We start from the raw sequence: 7,286 nt of genomic DNA on the forward strand, positions 1-7,286 counted from the left end.
CAGGAATAGCCCGACTGAAGTTTTGTATTCTTTAATACAATACAGATGGCAAGAGAGGTGGAAAGTGCTTGGTATGCAAGTGCTGAAGGCTTTCAGTGTTCATTTTAAAATGCACAAGAATCCTTTAAAAACGAGTCTGCATTAATCTTTGCATGCCAAAATTCATCCACTGAAGCGTAAATTACAGCCAAGGACTGACAACAAATTCCTTGACCATAAACGCCGACCTTCTCTGAAAGAAAAACCAAACAGTGAAGAGCAGAATCAGCAGCAAAGGGTTTTGTTTGCCTGGGTGTGTTATCATCAGACACCTGACTTCCCAGGGATCTTAGCACGTGACACTCACTTAACCTGAATCAATCATTTTCTCTGAAATCCACGCTGACTTCTCATCACAAACATCAGAGGAGGGGTGCGTTTTTAGAGCAGGCTTGCTGTGTATCAGACTGAGCACACACATGTTTTACAGGGGTTTAATTATGGAAGGGTCTGATTATGAAACAGTGAATCCCAGGCCTCTCTGTTGCTCCAAACCTCCTGGATCTCCTGCAGCTGTCAGGGATGAGTCCATGAGTGCCAGGTAGAAACAGATCTGGGCAGGCTGCAACCTCCTGATAAACCCTGATTCTGCCAAAGGATGAGTCCCAAATTAACATCATTTGTCCATAGGAAGTGTTTTACAGCTTGATACAAAAATAAAAATACAAGAGGAATGGAAACCTCATTGTCATCCTGCCATGAACTTTTTAAATGAGGCATCAAAGGTTCTTCCTCCAGAGGGTGCTGGGCACTGCCCAGGCTCCCCAGGGAATGGGCACGGCCCCGAGGCTGCCAGAGCTCCAGGAGCGTTTGGACAGCGCTGCCAGGGATGCCCAGGGTGGGGCTGTTGGGGGGTCTGTGCAGGGCCAGGAGCTGCACTGGATGATTTCTGTGGCTCCCTTCCAGCTCAGGGGGTTCTGTGATTCCATAATGGGATGAGGGCTCTTAATGCCCAGAGAACCCCTCCAAGCCTCGCTCCCTGCTGTGCCCATGGCAGATATTCCTTAAACAAGCCCAGCACCTCCAAACTGCTTTTCCCACCCCAGATCACGTTGCAGAGGGAGTAGCAATTCCACTGGGGTGAGGGGGACCTCAGAGCCCTGGCCTTGGCTGGAGCAGCTGCCACCAGCACAGACAGCCAGGGGACATTGGCTGCCCTGCGGAAAACTAACCTGGATTTGAGAAACTGATGCACCCCGCTCCCAGTGGCACCAAATCATTCCCTTGGTGCTCCTGGGGTCACAGCTCTGGCCGTGGCAGTGACATGGAGCCAGTCTCAGCTGCCACCTGGGCTGTGTGGGGCCCGTGAGATCCCCACACGGGACATCACAGAGGTGTCCCCATTGCCTGGCCCTGGTGTCCCCGTCCTGGTGTCCCCACTGCCTGGTCCTGGTGTCCCCATTGCCTGGCCCTGGTGTCCCCCACTGCCTGGCCCTGCTGTCCCCATCCTGGTGTCCCCCACTGCCTGGCCCTCGTGTCCCCACTGCCTGGCCCTGCTGTCCCCACTGCCTGGCCCTGCTGTCCCCATCCTGGTGTCCCCACTGCCTGGCCCTGGTGTCCCCATCCTGGTGTCCCCCACTGCCTGGCTCTCGCTGCAGGGCTGATTGGCACAAACCAGACATCCTGGTGTCCCCACTGCCTGGCTCTGGTGTCCCCACTGCCTGGCCCTGGTGTCCCCATTGCCTGGCTCTGGTGTCCCCACTGCCTGGCCCTGGTGTCCCCATCCTGGTGTCCCCCACTGCCTGGCTCTCGCTGCAGGGCTGATTGGCACAAACCAGACCCAAACCCTGCTGCAGAGCAGCCGTGAGGGGCTCTTTTCCTCGTCTCTCCTCGGTAATTCAATCCCAGCAGGGGCTGGCAGGGAGCCAGGCGGCTCTGGGCAGCGAGACAGGCTCCACTCGGTTATTAACGCGTTTCTTGATCCCAACGAGTCCTTCACAAGGAAAAACACTTCCCTGCCGTGGGCCAGCGTGGGGCAAACAGATTGGAGCTGCTTTTCTCCTTTGGCTTTGGTGCCTGGGCTCTTTGGCCTTGTGCCAGTGGGCAGCAGCTGGCCCCAGGCTCACCCCCAGGACATGCAGCTCCAGCCCCTCTCCCACCTGCCTTTGGGGAGGGGGAATCAAGGGCCACCTAAATAAAGCAAATGTTAATGGGTTAAAGGGGTGAAATGGGTTATTTTTTGTTATTTTGCTTTGCTTTCTGTTGTGGTGGTGTTTTCTTGATTTTCTTTCGGTGGGCAAAGCGAGGATACAGCAGATCCTGAGTGCTCAGACGTCACCTCGTTAGAGCTGGGGAACAGAAATAATTTCAGTGACTTGGACGGACTTTGTGTGGAATCAGTAAAAACCACAGGGAAATAGGCTCTGTTTTAATCATTTGTCCAAATTCCTGTGAGTTAAGGAGATACCAGGTACCCTGTACCCAGAGAAATATTCCGGCTGCTGTCCATAACATCAGTCCCTGGGCTTTGGCTGCCTGGGGATCTGTGCTGTGCCTCCAGCAGATGTAACCTCTGTACAAGGGTGATGTTTGGTGGTTGTACTCTCCAGCTATTTCTGGAAGTGAACGCAACAGTCTTCCACTCGGATATGACTGTCTCCAGCATAAACAAATCCAGGCCAGCTTTGCACCATAGATGCACTGTCTGGAAATATCATCATGGAGGATGTTTACTTGACTCTTTCCAAATTTTTTTCTCATTCTTTGCTTTGTTTGCAGTCAAACTTTAGATATATATATATATATATGTACTTTTCCCAACCTAAATGTCTTCCCCCTGTCATTTCAGCATCTCTTGCTTCAGAATTTGGGGAACAGCCAACCTCCTTCCCTGGAACCAGTTTCTATTTGGGACGTGACATCTTTCCAAGTTGCCATAAAGTCGAAGTGTGTGTTCAATATATAGAACCAGCATGGAGAGCTTGGTTGGCTTTGGCATTATGGCACTGCCACAGCCATCCACGCCCACCTGTCCCTCTGTCACCTGTAGCTTCTGAGAAGTTGTTGGGATGAAATCTTCCAGGATTGGTTCAGATCAACACACGGACACTGCTGGAAGCAGCTCCGGGGGAGGTGAATCACACCCAGCCCTGGAGACCATCAAGACAAGATGAAACAGCCTCAAGTTGCTTCAGGGTAGGTTTAGTTTGGATATTAGGGGAAAATTCCCAGTGGAAAGGGTGATGAGGAATGGCAACTGTGCAGGGCAGCGATGGGGCCACTGTCCCTGGATTTAAAAGATGTGTGATGTGGCACTTGGGGACATCGTTAGTGGTGGTCTTGGCAGTGCATTCCAGGGGGAATGGTTGGATTCATGATCTTACAGGCCTTTTCCAAGTTTAACTCCATGATTCTAAGAGTACCAACAGCCCCCTTGCTCAGCAGGGCTCCACTCCTGACTCTGGAAGAAGCCCCTGTACTTCAGAATCCCCTGGAAACCAGAGCTGAGGGCCACCTTTGAGCCACACCAATGTTTTTTCCACCACCCCTCTCCCCCTAAACAGCAACCAAGTGTCCTACAAACCTCTGTGTTTGCTGGGATCTGCTCCCACTAAGGAATAACCCTGCAGGGAACGAGGAGGCAGAAAAGGGACCAGGTTAATCTGGAGTGTGCCCTCCCAGCCCAGCGTCACAGCAGCGGATATGGGGATTTTTGAGCTGCTTCCTCAGAGATATTTTTAGCCACTCAAGTGACTTGTGGCAATTCCCCAAGGCCAGAGTGATTCACAGGGTTTGACTGAGCTGGATTGCTCCCTGGGAAGGGAGCGTCATCCCACTGAAATCAGGAGCTGCTTTCAAAGGCGTAAGGACTGTGAAAAATGGAGCAGGATTTCCAGAATGAGGTTTTTGGCTCTGGCTAAACTGGAGCTGTGGAATTTTCAGATTATTATATCATGGTGGGGAGGGATCTTTTTGTTCTGATGTTGGTGAGAGGCAGTGATTGATCTCACAGGCTGGGGGCAGGCAGTGTGCAGAGTAAGACTGAGCCATGGAAATTCCCTCTTCCCTCAGTCCTCAGCAGCTTTTAACCCTGCCCTGGGCACCATCTCACATTTTTATCCTGCCTTCCTCCCCTGCAGCCTCTTCTCCATCAGTGTCCATCAGTCGCCCTCCTCCAGACCCCCAGCCCATTATCTCTGATGTGTTGGCCTTCCAGAGCCTTTTTCAAGCCCTTCTTGCAGTCAGGTGGCCTTTGGCAGGATTTGTGAAGTTCAGCAGCCCAAAGGTGGTGGGGAACAGGACATTTTCCCTGACCCTGCCCATCTGGCTGCCCCTTCCCACAGGTACCCCTTAGATCGTGTCCAAGAACTGCTTCTCTCTAGACTGACAAAGGCAGAGGAAGGAACCTCGCTCCAATCCGTGCGGAGATGAGATGAGGTCGATTCACAATAAAGGTCCTTCCTCTTTCTCACCCCTTTACTTAGGAAACCTTTCCTAAAGGGAGTTGAATGTGGGTTTGGAAGAATGTTTTGATGTTCCTCTGGAAGAGAGGAGAGAAGGTTTCCTGCCCAGCTTGGTGAGTTGGCAGTAGCTGTCCAGCCTGTCCAGCAGCTCCTTCCAGAGAGCATCCTCTGGACAGCAAAGATGGGAGTGGTCAGGGAGGGCAAGAGCAGCACAAGCAGTGACCAGAGAAGCTCCCTCTGTCACCAGCCCCCACAGAACAGAGTCAGGAGTGCTGCTGCCAACAGCTGTGAGAGCCCCATAGGAAGAGGGGAGGAATCAGGGGGCTCCTGGCAGGAAGAGCCAACAAAAGATGGAAAAGATCTGGAGGCAGAGAGGGCAAGGGAAGACAGGCCTTGGTCGGAGCTGTCTGGATGGCTTCAGGCTCTGGAAGCTGTGTCTTTGGGCTGCTCCTCGGGGCTGAGGCAGCAGCCAGACTTCCAGGCTCAGTCCTCAATTTCCCCGGTCATGTGGCATCTGCTGGGCTCCTGACATCCCTCAGCAGCAGTGCTCTGTGGGCAGATAATGCCTGGCTGCTCGTTAGAGATTGTCCTGGATACAGGGCAGTTCTTGATCCCCCCTGAGGTATTTCTGCCATGGACAGGAGCCAGTGGGATCATGTGCTCGGGATTCAGTTCCCAGCTCCTGCTGTCACAGGCCTGGGCACAGCACACAGGCTCCAGGAGTTATTTACAGCAAACCAGCCAAGCCCTCTGGCAGAGCAGCTGCTGGGTGCCAGCACCAAAGGCGAGGGCTGAGGCCAGGAGCTTCCTGCCCGTGACCAGCACAGCTTCAAAAGCAGCTTCTTCAAGCCCTGTCTTGTTTGCCTGGGACTCAGCCTTAGTCTACCCTTGCAGAGCAGAGAAGAGACAGTGACCACACTGCTTGGTCTGCTCCGCTGTGAACACAGAATCGCAGAACTCCTGAGCTGGAAGGGCCCACCAGGATCAGTGAACCCCTGGCCCTGACAGACACCCCAACAGTCCCATCCCAAGCATCCCAAAGCTCAGGCCCAGCACAAGGACCCAGTGAAACCCCTTCCTGTGAGCTCAGCCCTGGCTCTGCTTCCCCACTGCAGCACGGCTGGGGTGCTTTTATCTTTATGCTTTTCTAATTGTGCTTTATTGCCTCCAGAAACCCCAGGGAAAAGGGGCTGTTTGTCATTACAACACTCCCAGTTGGTGCCTTATGATACCCAACATTCACACCCTTTCCTGGGGATAACAGTGTTGATGTTTTATGGATATTAAAGTGTCTGGGGGAAGCCTTGGCATTCGTGGATTTACTGCAGCAGAGTGAGGACAGGCCAGTGCCTGGCACTCACAGCTGGATCTCTCAGCAGAGTGGGGTTATTTGGGTTGTGATGGCACAGAAAAATTTGTCCTCATGACTCTGGATCCATAAAGAAAACATCAATGGGCAGAAGTAAATCACTGCTGGAATTGTCTCCTTGCTCCCAAAACAGAGGTGTAAAATATTGAAAGCACTGGGAAGTTTAAAAAGCGCCCATGCTGGAGTGTCACCAAACATTTACACCCAGGATCCTATCCAGGCCCTGCTGCCCTTGCATGGCCTCTGTCACATGCTCCTGGGACTCCTCTCCAGGCCCACTGCTTCCAGTCCTGATGGAAAAAGTTGGGAAACAGGGCTGTGGGAAACTGATGGGGATTTATCACATCCTCCTCGCCGCTGCTGTTCCCACCCAGCACTGGACACCCCCAAGCTCTCTGGGGGTGAGAAGGTCTCTGGGCATCCCATGTCCCTGCATGGCCTCAGCTGGCAGTGGTGACGTGCCCAGGCTGTACCAGGGGCACTGCCCCTCCTCACCCACCCCCTCCTGTGCCCCCTCAGCCCCAAGAGTCACCCCTGGCTCAGCTCTGCCTCAGCTTCCCCACAGCTGCCAAGACCTCCAGCTCCTCTAGAAAGTGCTGGGCTTTGTCTCTCCTCGTTCCTGCACCTCTGGGCAGCCCCTGGACTTGTTCCTGGTGCCAGACAGGGCCAGCAAAGCAACACCCTCTGTGCCCTGCAGTGAGGCAGCCCCAGCCCAGCCTGCTTTGGCCCTGGCACCCACGGGCTCACACCTGAGCTAAAATCCTTCCAGGAGGCTTTCACAGAGGGAATCCAAGCTCCTGAGTGAGAGCAGAGCTCCCTGGCCCTGTGCTGCAGCTCAGCTGCTCCTCAAGGTGCTCTCGCACCCCAGTTCTGCACTTGGGCTCCCAGCTGGGCACAGTTTGTGTCTCTCTCTCTCTCCAGATCAGGCAGCCAGGGCCTGCCAGGGCTGCAGGAGAGGCCCAGGCCCTGATTTTGGGGATTGCTGTGCCCACAGGGATGGAGTGACTCACAGTCTGGCAGCCAGCTGGGAAGTTCCCATGAACATAAGCCAGGCTGATGGAGCAAGCAGATATCTATTCCCAAGAGTCCATCAGGAGCAACACATCCACAAGTGCTATAAAGAGACAGAGAAGCAAAAGCAAACCAGACCTGGGCCTGCCAAGATGAGCCAAAGGCTTCTCTCACTCTCTTCTGTCCCCTGGCCAAGTGTCCTGTGCAGGCTCTTGGCACTCAAGCTCCCAGCCACAGGGCAGGACCTGGGGCTGAGATTGCTCCCTTACCTTTGGGTAACTTCGTTTCCCAGAGATGGGGCTGAAGGAAGATCCAGGAACGTTTACCCACTTCTCCACAGGGTATCACATTTCCTGGATTAATCAGCAGATATTCCTAGCACTGCTCCCTGTCCCCACACATCTGGCTGTGGACTCAATCACTGGACAGACACACTGGAAACATCCCTCTCCCCCGACTGACCC

The 7,286-nt window shown here is 53.7% G+C and overlaps 1 long non-coding RNA gene across 3 annotated transcripts in view; it reads right to left on the reverse strand.

Annotated features, from left to right (window-relative positions):
- LOC108448183 overlaps window positions 1–7,286 on the reverse strand; it is a 20,791-nt gene that overhangs the window by 11,525 nt on the left and 1,980 nt on the right. The window contains exon 3 of one of the 3 annotated variants that reach the window (XR_001863977.1): window positions 1–627. This exon is cut by the window's left edge and continues 471 nt beyond it. The exons of 1 other annotated variant lie outside the window; for it this stretch is intronic. This is a non-coding gene — a long non-coding RNA (uncharacterized LOC108448183). Of the gene's footprint in view, window positions 628–1,719; window positions 2,328–7,286 lie in introns of those variants that run through there. One more of the 3 variants, XR_001863979.1, reaches the window with a different exon arrangement.

Source organism: Corvus brachyrhynchos, unplaced genomic scaffold (genome assembly GCF_000691975.1).
Source record: "Corvus brachyrhynchos isolate BGI_N302 unplaced genomic scaffold, ASM69197v1 scaffold305, whole genome shotgun sequence".
Lineage (NCBI taxonomy): Eukaryota > Metazoa > Chordata > Aves > Passeriformes > Corvidae > Corvus > Corvus brachyrhynchos.